The following is an 8,794-nucleotide window of genomic DNA, read 5'->3' on the forward strand; positions in this document are numbered from 1 at the left end:
GCGATTTGCTTTCTAAAATTCTCCGGAATCTCAACACGGGTAGCACCCGACTCTATTACTAGGTACAAGAGACTATACCTACGGGAAGAGCTACACCACTACAAGATCGCCATTTTCGAGAAGGCGAGGGAAGCGAAGCTTAGCGAGCTTTTTTTTTACATTCTTTTTCCGTCTTCTTAGAAGACCTGAAATCCCGGTCCAGCAATGTAATTTGCGGTTAATTGAACTAGCTCTTCCCGTTCTTGGTTTTCGGTCGAGGTGGCTAACCTATAAAAGGGTCTTCTAACAAGATATGCCACTTTAACTTTTGACTCATCCTTTGATGGAAAGAAGGAATGATGGTTTGGGTGTTTATAGGTTTTTTTGCGGCTTGGCCGATCGATGTCTCATATTCTTCTTGGTAGGTTCTGTCTTCCTTTCTTGGTGTTATAACTCTGCCGATTTGACAATGTCCTTTAGTTGACAGGTACGACCCGGAAAGACGAAAGAAGAAGCGCCCCCTTGTGGTGCACCCGATAAGCTATAGACAAGGCTAGTGGTCAAAGGAGATGGATAACCTTCTAGGAGTGCTAAATGGTATTGGAGTTTTCTTGCTGGGGAGGATTTTCACATGCAGAGAGGTTTTCCCACACGTCAGCCACCACGCCAATAGCAAGAAGAGCAGTCTGCACCGCAAGAAGTACCACAAACAGTACGAAAAGCGATCCCTGCCATGGAGAACACAAAACCGTTTTTTTTGCTGTGCAGGGATTCAGTCTTTAAGACAGGGAAGCACTTGCCTTACTCCACTGAAACTGATATTCGGGCACCTTTTAGTGAAGTTAATGTACCCGTAGTGAATGGGCTAGAATTTCTCAGTCAATTCTGATTACAGCTAAAAGAAAGATCATAAAATAATGGCTTTCAAAGTCAATTGAGCTTTGCACGTGAATGGAGAAGGTAACGAGCAAAGGTTTCTAGATTCCGGGTAGGAGCGTTACGACTGGCTCCTTCGAGGAAGGACGAGTGCTTAATGAGTGGAGTCTTAAACGAGCGTCAGCCTTATTGACTCGAGCACGGCATGGGCAAAAACCGGATCTGATTGATCTAAAAATGGTCTTCAATCTCGGATGCCTTCTGACGACATGATGGCTAGAGATCCTAGAGTCCCGGCCCAATTTTTTTATTTCTTTCTTCCTTGGGCTTTGAGAACTTGACCATACTCCTATCTGGCAATCTTCTCTTCCTCATACAACTTCTTATTAATTAAAAGGATCCCATAGAATCCTGTACGGAATTCTATTCAGCTGTTCCTTGCGTTGCTGCAAACACCGGCCCAAACTCATTGGAGTACCATCCTAGGCTTTAACTTTCTTAGTAGCTCTGAGTTTTGCACATTGAATATAGATAGGCTTTCCCCTTACCTGCGTATGTATTCCAAGCATCATTCACTACTTTCATCAAATTAATTAAGGTGGTCGATCCACATCTGAGGAGTTGGACTGCGTAGCCATTGCACATGAGATTGTGCATACCTGTAAATCAGAGAGTAGGGAGTCGTTCATCATTAAGCTAGATTTTCTGAAGGCATATGATAACATTAGGTGGGAGACACTCTTTCAAATCCTATAGGCGAGGGGGTTCGATCATAGGTGGATTCAATGGATAAGGATAGTGGTGGCCTCTGGTAGTTCGAAAGTACTAGTGAATGGGATCCCAACTCGCCAGGAACAAAGCTGCTTCTCTAATAGTATAGTAAAGAGATTGGTAAATGCTGGGCTATGGTTTTCATCCTCTTTTTTGCAACTGGATTTATACTTGCATCTCCACTGTTCGTTACTCCTTTCTTATCAATGGTTATATGACTCGATGGCTTACTCCTAAATGGGGAATTAGACAAGGCGATCCTGTGTCCCCATCCTTTTACACTGTCAAGTTCTTTCGAATCTCCTTTTTAAGTTAAGGCCAGTCAGACTAAACTCATAAGAGGAATCAGGATTGATCAAGACAACAGGACCCTCACTCATATGGCTTATGCTGATGGCATACAACCCCCATGACTCCTGCGTTATAGCCGCCCATTTCTCTCTTTCTTTTGACTACCTCGTGGATGGACGAAAGAAGGAAAATTACCGAACGGGGCAGTGAAGACTCACGAAGTATACAGCAAGCCCCCACCCCGTCAGTCCTGTGTTGCCATAGCGCGCCCTATTTCAATAAGAATAAGGGGCCTTGCTGACTTTAAAGCTCGCTAGGGGATGGGATTCATTCACTTGCATTCCTGTTAGCACTACAAAAAAACTCCGGTCTTAACGCCCTTACTACTACTGTGCAGCCTTTCCTCGGGTTTACAGAGTCGGGTTTCCCATTTACCCACAACGGGCGAGCCGACTCTACCAACCAAACCAGGCAGGCGGCCACGGTTCATAATGCAGTCTTTGCACAACAGATCCACTTTGAAATTGACTTATTCGCTCGGCCAAACGTCGGAATGTGTACGAGATACCATAAGGGACCAATATCTCATTAGCACCCTTGTCTAAAGCTTCAAATGAGAATGAATATCCGAAACACAGGAATGATCTGACTAGAAAGTCATTCAAAACTTGATCGAAGAACCAGCATTTATTGAAGAATCAATAGAGTCGATTACAAAAAGTACTAGTTTGAAAGGCTCGTTGGAATTGATCCGCTATGGAATTTACATTATACGCTAGGGAAGCATATGAGTTTTCTCATGGAAATGCCATAAAGTGTGAACCAGCATCCGTGATACGAAAACCAAAATCAGAATGAGGAAGAAAAAGATATAGTCATGTAAGTTAATGATTCCTTGCGTAATAGGTGTTACTGCATCTTGAGATCCTAATTGCCATGGTTTCGCAGCATCACAAGGACCGATTGTGAGGAATCGCCATTCTAATTCTATAACAATCATTGGAATTTCCATTCCATTCTGCTCTACTCGCGAAAATCAATATAGAGACTTGAATAGACTTGGCCTTGGTTTTTCCAACAAAAAGTCTGATAGGATTGATTAGCATAGCCAAGGAGCAGGAGCTAGCACTATAAGACTAAACCACACAAGGTGGTGAAGCAGCAGCTGCTCCTTTTCAACACCCCTTGGGACCAAGAACAAGCTCGCTCAAAAGAAGCGTCCTTTTTAGGTAGGCTGAAGGCCTTCTTGATTTTCTTTTTCAAAATTTACCAATTGCAGTAAGATAGATAACTATATCTCACCTGGGATTCAAAGCTATTTTACCCATTGACGATAAAGAGATGCTGCTCAGATCAAGGGACCAGAAGCTGCTTTGAAACCAGAGTTTACATGCACTCTCATCCAATCAAATAATTGGCTCAAGGCGATCACTACTATCATAGACTACTGTTTCAGCTGACTCTGAAATGAATCCACCACCTTGGTAGAAAGACATGCTATCAGGAAGATTCTCATCCAATAAGTAAGAACTGAATCCAGAAAACTTGCCCTTTGACAAACATGCAGCAGCCAAAATCGATCGAATAGCATAATAGAAAAATAAGTCCGGCTTTGTTATAGATAATCCTCTAAAGAAATAGAGCAAAAAATTATCCTGCTCTAAGAGCATGCCATGAAAGAGAAACCCAAAAAGAGACTGGGTCTATGTATACTTGCTGCGCATCGAAGAACATCATTTATTATGTAAAAAAAAAGATTCAGTTACAATAGATCCTGCCTACGAATGAATGAATCCATTTATCATTGACATCTTTCTTTTCCCTCTGCCGATGATCTATCTCCTTCTCTTGTTGACCTTGGAACACTATATGAGAAGTAGGTTAGTGGGCAAGTCCGTGCTGGACATGTATAGTTCCATGATGATCTTTGATCACCGTTAAAGATAATAGGCTATTGGTGACTGTGAACCTATGGAAGAAGTCCAACGGTAGAATCCATATGGAAAGGGTGGTCCTTCCTCAGTAGTTCACGTAAAGAGCTCATCGTAGATCAATGGCTAGTTGTAGAAAGCGGTAAAGTTACCACTCTCTTCTCTTTATCACATCATATTTTGATGTTGTATGCGGCTAAACAAGTAGATCCTGGTGAGAACTGAAATCCTGATGCAAACTGAGATCTTGGAGCTAAGGCCTAAAGACGATAGGGACGTAGTTTTTTATTCAATTCCAAAGTTCTGAAGTCTCCGCTTTAGTTCAAAATTCTGAATCTTATTAAACTTAAAAGAAGAAAGGGGCATCTACCCTAGTAAGCAGATATTCTGATGGCTGTATGGAATAAGGCTAGCGGTGTAGCACACATTATTTCTCAAAGAGAGTGAGTAAGCGGTTTAGGCCTATAGAGAGTGAAGCGACAAAACTCCTATTCTTGTTGCGGGAAGCCTACCGTACCATGTACCGCTTTTCTATAAGCTGGCTTTGTAGATTAGATCTCTTTCTAGGGATAGAGAATCTCTTTCGGTAGCAATAGCAGGTTTGAGACCCGGTGAAGGGGATAGAATTACTTGTCTGGTTTCCTCGCGTGCCAACCCTCGGAGCCCCAAAAAGGGGAAAAAGAATGCCCGCCATACTTCCTTTTGACTACTCCTCGAGATCTGAGATATGGTAGAAGAATTTTTGTTATGGTGGGGAGTGAAAACACCAATGTAGCGAAAAAGAAAAACGAGCAAAGCATTACGACGATGAATTAAGACAGACGATCGGTGACGTCTTCGATCGAACATTGGTTTTTCTTAGCGTGCTAGCCGCTGCTTCATTTTGTATAGCGATAACTCTTTCTCTTTCTTAGTGCTCGACCCTGCGGAGAACTCTGGTTGCGCTTTGGTTAGCTTTCTCTTATAGTCTATTTTCTCTGACTTGACTAAGCTTGACCTACTTGACTCATCGGTTAGAGTATCGCTTTCATATGGCGAGAGTCATTGGTTCAAATCCAATAGTAGGTAAACCCGGCCGAAACCCCCGCTTTTTGCCAGCATGATAGGAAGCACAGACTGACATCAAGGAGTCGAATGACCAAAGCATCGGTTGCTTCCACTTGCTGCCTTCTTCGACCGACAGACAAGGAATCCCCCTTTCCTCAGCTTGTTTCTTCCTATTCGAGGCGGATCCCTTTTGTAAAAAGAGCTAAATTGCGAGGGGGGGTTATTGACTATCTCCTTTTTTTTTTATAATCTCTTTCCCCCGCCTCTTTGGAATAAACACTGAAGGACCAGTTAATGTACGTATTGAGAACATCTCTCAAGCGGTTAGGTGTAGTAGACTTCCTTTTATTTTAGTTCCCTGTTTGTAGTTCGTTCCCTCTTGAGAATGGAGCACTAGGGGACCTTTCGTAATGTAATCCCTTAGGTATTTTAAGGTGAGTGTAGTAAGGGACTCCTATTTTGAGTACCGAATGCAACGTGAATACTGTGTCTCTTAGGCAGGCTCTTGGAATACTTTCTTTAGGTATACCACTTGTAATATATAAAAGGCAGCTGATAGCAGTGGTGATCAACATAGAGAGAATAGGAGGCGCCATGATTTTTTTATTCATTGTGTAGCTGAGGTCAAGCCATAGGGTCCGCTTTTAGTGCAAGCTTTGTCTCGTAGCGGTGGCCAACTGAGCCCTTTTTAAATGCATATCCTTTCCGGGCACTGGTACTAGAGGAGAGGTCCTCGCTTATCCTCCCGAGTCTCTCAGCTGAAACTTTCGGGCTCACTTGAGCAGAACCCCGACCTCAAGTCAACTATATAGAGGGCTTAAAAGCGCCTTGCCTCAACAGATAGAATATAGCTCTGCTTCTTCAGATTTTTAGATTTTAGAGGTATTTGCTATTCTTCTTCCCTTTCTTTCTCTAGATATAGATAGTTGGACCCCATGAAAAATGGAAAGTTTTTTCTTTTGCTATGTTGATGATACCTTTTTTTTTTTGTAAGGTAAGGTTAATATAGATAAAGAGATAGAGACAGGATAAGAAAAGAAAAAGGTCAAGGTGAGGCAACTCATGTTAAGAGAAGCCTAATGGACAGCCCGCGAGAACCCCTTTTTCATATGGTGATGGCCTGTTAGAAGCTGCCTAAGAGAAAAAGAAGGATTCTGTGCTAGAGCCCATAGGGGAGGTGGAGGACAAAAACAGGTCCAACCATAGTTCAGTAGCAAAAATGCTATTGTCTTCTGTGCACATGTGAGGTTGGGAGTCAATGATTCTGTGAGGTCTTCTTCCCCAACCAAAGGTTTGCTACGCTTGTTCGTTCTGTACACTCCCCTCGCTTCAGTACTCAGCTACCCTTAGTATACAAGGGGCTCTAGCCTAGAATAGAATAAAGTCCCAGTGCAAAAGTAGAGAATTCAAGTGACAAAGCATAGGCTCAAACTAGATCGTCAAGTACTTCCCGATCAGTCTAACTAGCGCAGCAGATTGCTCTTTCTTTAGTTATAATGGCCATTGAAGACCAAGCCTAATGGTCGACCACATTCAACGGTAAAAACTCATGCTAGGAGCTCCTTTTCTTAGATAATAAGTGAGACTTTGAATGCCCAGTGATAAGTGCTTGAGTGAACATGTTTTTATGCATGTTTTACATACATTGAGCATCATATTTTATACGGTTTATGTCTCATTTCGTGTATTGGGTGTTCTTTTATGCATGTAGGTTGTGAAGGCATTGGGAATTCAAAAGGGAGCGAAGATAGGCTATTATGGCATAATATTGGGAGTTCTTGTACAAATCAAGTTGGAAGACACAAGAGGAGTTCGTGTATGAGGAGATGTGTGCCAACTTCCATAGTTTTGCAAGCCAAGTTATTAATGGAAGGGCACAAAGGCAGCCATGTCTCCACATCCCTCCTCTTTGTAAAGATTTCAAGACCTTTCAAGACGCATTGATGAAGGAAAAGCCGGATAGCCTACCATATGATCGTGTGCCCGATCGTGTGGCCTTAAGAGGAGAATGTTTATCGTTGTGCAGCGAGGAATCTCGTGGCGGAATTCATCGTAGCCGAATTCATGTAGCGAATCATGTAGCAGTTCACGTTCACGCGCCCGCGAAATTCCGCGCGACCGCGTGGAAATTCCTCGCAGCCCAGCGCGCGTGGGGGGCACGTGACAGACGCGTTTTGAGGCTATAAATACACCTTTTGGCCGATTCTAAAGGGACTTTTTGCGGAGCTTTGAGCATAGACATTGAGAGAAAGACGGCTAGGGTTTGAGGAGAAGGTCTTCGCCGATTGATAGGGAGTTCTTCACCAACTTTGATAGATTCCTTCGACGTCATAGCATTTTGGGGAGCCATTGGCAACCTAGCTTCGGAGAGGAATCCTTCAAGACGTAGAACTACCAATCAAGGCCAATCCGCGCGAATTCGAGGGGGTTTTCTCTATGGGTTTTATTGCTTTTCATTGTATTCATTATTGTTTTGTAACTAGGCCCATGAAGGGCTAAACCCTAGTAGGTATTTGGGCATGTGAACCCTAAGATTTATATTTTTGGATTGATTCTCTTAATGTTTCTAGTTAATCCGAGTTGTCTTGAGTTTTAATCTTGTGATTTAATTGCTTGCTAGTGTTGTTAATCCTTGTGGTTGATTTACATTGCATGATTTAATACTTTAATGTGTGAGGTCTCCATTAGAGTTAGATTTCCAAGATTAAAGAGGGTTGAGAGGGTGAGCCTTGAGATGGAGGAATGTCCCCTTTCCCTTTCGATTGAGTGTTTCCTATCTCCGTATTCCATATTCTCTTTGCAACCATATTTGGTGTGAGGCGTGAGATTGCTCGATTTCTCCGCCGGGACCTTGTAGGGGGTTAGGATCCTTCGCCGGGAATTAGGGTTGGATCTACATTTAGGAATCGGTTTCACTCTTAGGTTTCCTTAGAGCATATTGCGGTCATATGGGGTGTGAAGTGTTGAGATTGGTCGATTTCTCCACCGGGACCTTGTAGGGGACTAGTGCCTTTTGCTTGGAGACAAGGATTGGTTATCGTTGGACTACCTCGACTCATTAGACTCGATTCTAGAGCATTTAGTGAATCTTGAGCTTTAAAGAAGATCTTAGGGGGATCATTGCCCGAATACCTCATCCTTAGTGATTGAGACTCTTCTACTTTATTTCTTGCATACTTGTTTGCTTTGCTTGCAATTAGTTCACTCCATTATATTAACTGATTCCGACTAGATAATTGAGAAGTGGTTATTACTAGTACTTCCGTTCCCTGTGGATTCGACTACCCGACTCACCGGGTAATTATTACTTCGACACTCGTACACTTGCGATTCACTCACGCATATTCGGACGTGTCACCCAGCAGGAGTAAGGATTCAACTTATGCTTATGCGCGGATGTTATTCGGATTATGATAAACCCATTACTTACGTTTAGCCCCAGTCTCATACTTAAGATTTAGAAACTCATTCCCGGGTGTGGGATTGAAAAACCTTCATTTATTAGAAAGGGGCTTCCTTTTCTTTTCAGCACCGGTCTCTGCCCTTCCCCAGGCCTATAGAAGAAGGGCCGGCCTTTCCTCTCCATATGCTGGATATGGAAATGAATTCCGTACCGGACCAAAAGTCTCCTATTTTGGTTCTAGCTAGATCCCCTAATCTTTGAAGCGAGTTCCTATCTTTTGGCTACTGGACTTCCCCACCCAAGCCGTTTAGTGAGTCGTGAAAGCCAAAGGATTCTTCTCTTTTGAAAACTAGAGGAAGCGCTATCCCGTAATCAATCTTGCTTTCTTTTATTTTTCTGGGAACCGAAAACACATGCTATAGTGGGTGGACCAAGAGGTCTTTTTGGCATAGCGTCACACTCCTACATTGATGAAGTGGAGTACGCATCAAAGTCA

The sequence above is a fragment of the Dioscorea cayenensis genome, chromosome 9 (genome assembly GCF_009730915.1).
Source record: "Dioscorea cayenensis subsp. rotundata cultivar TDr96_F1 chromosome 9, TDr96_F1_v2_PseudoChromosome.rev07_lg8_w22 25.fasta, whole genome shotgun sequence".
In the NCBI taxonomy this organism is placed as follows: Eukaryota; Viridiplantae; Streptophyta; class Magnoliopsida; order Dioscoreales; family Dioscoreaceae; genus Dioscorea; species Dioscorea cayenensis.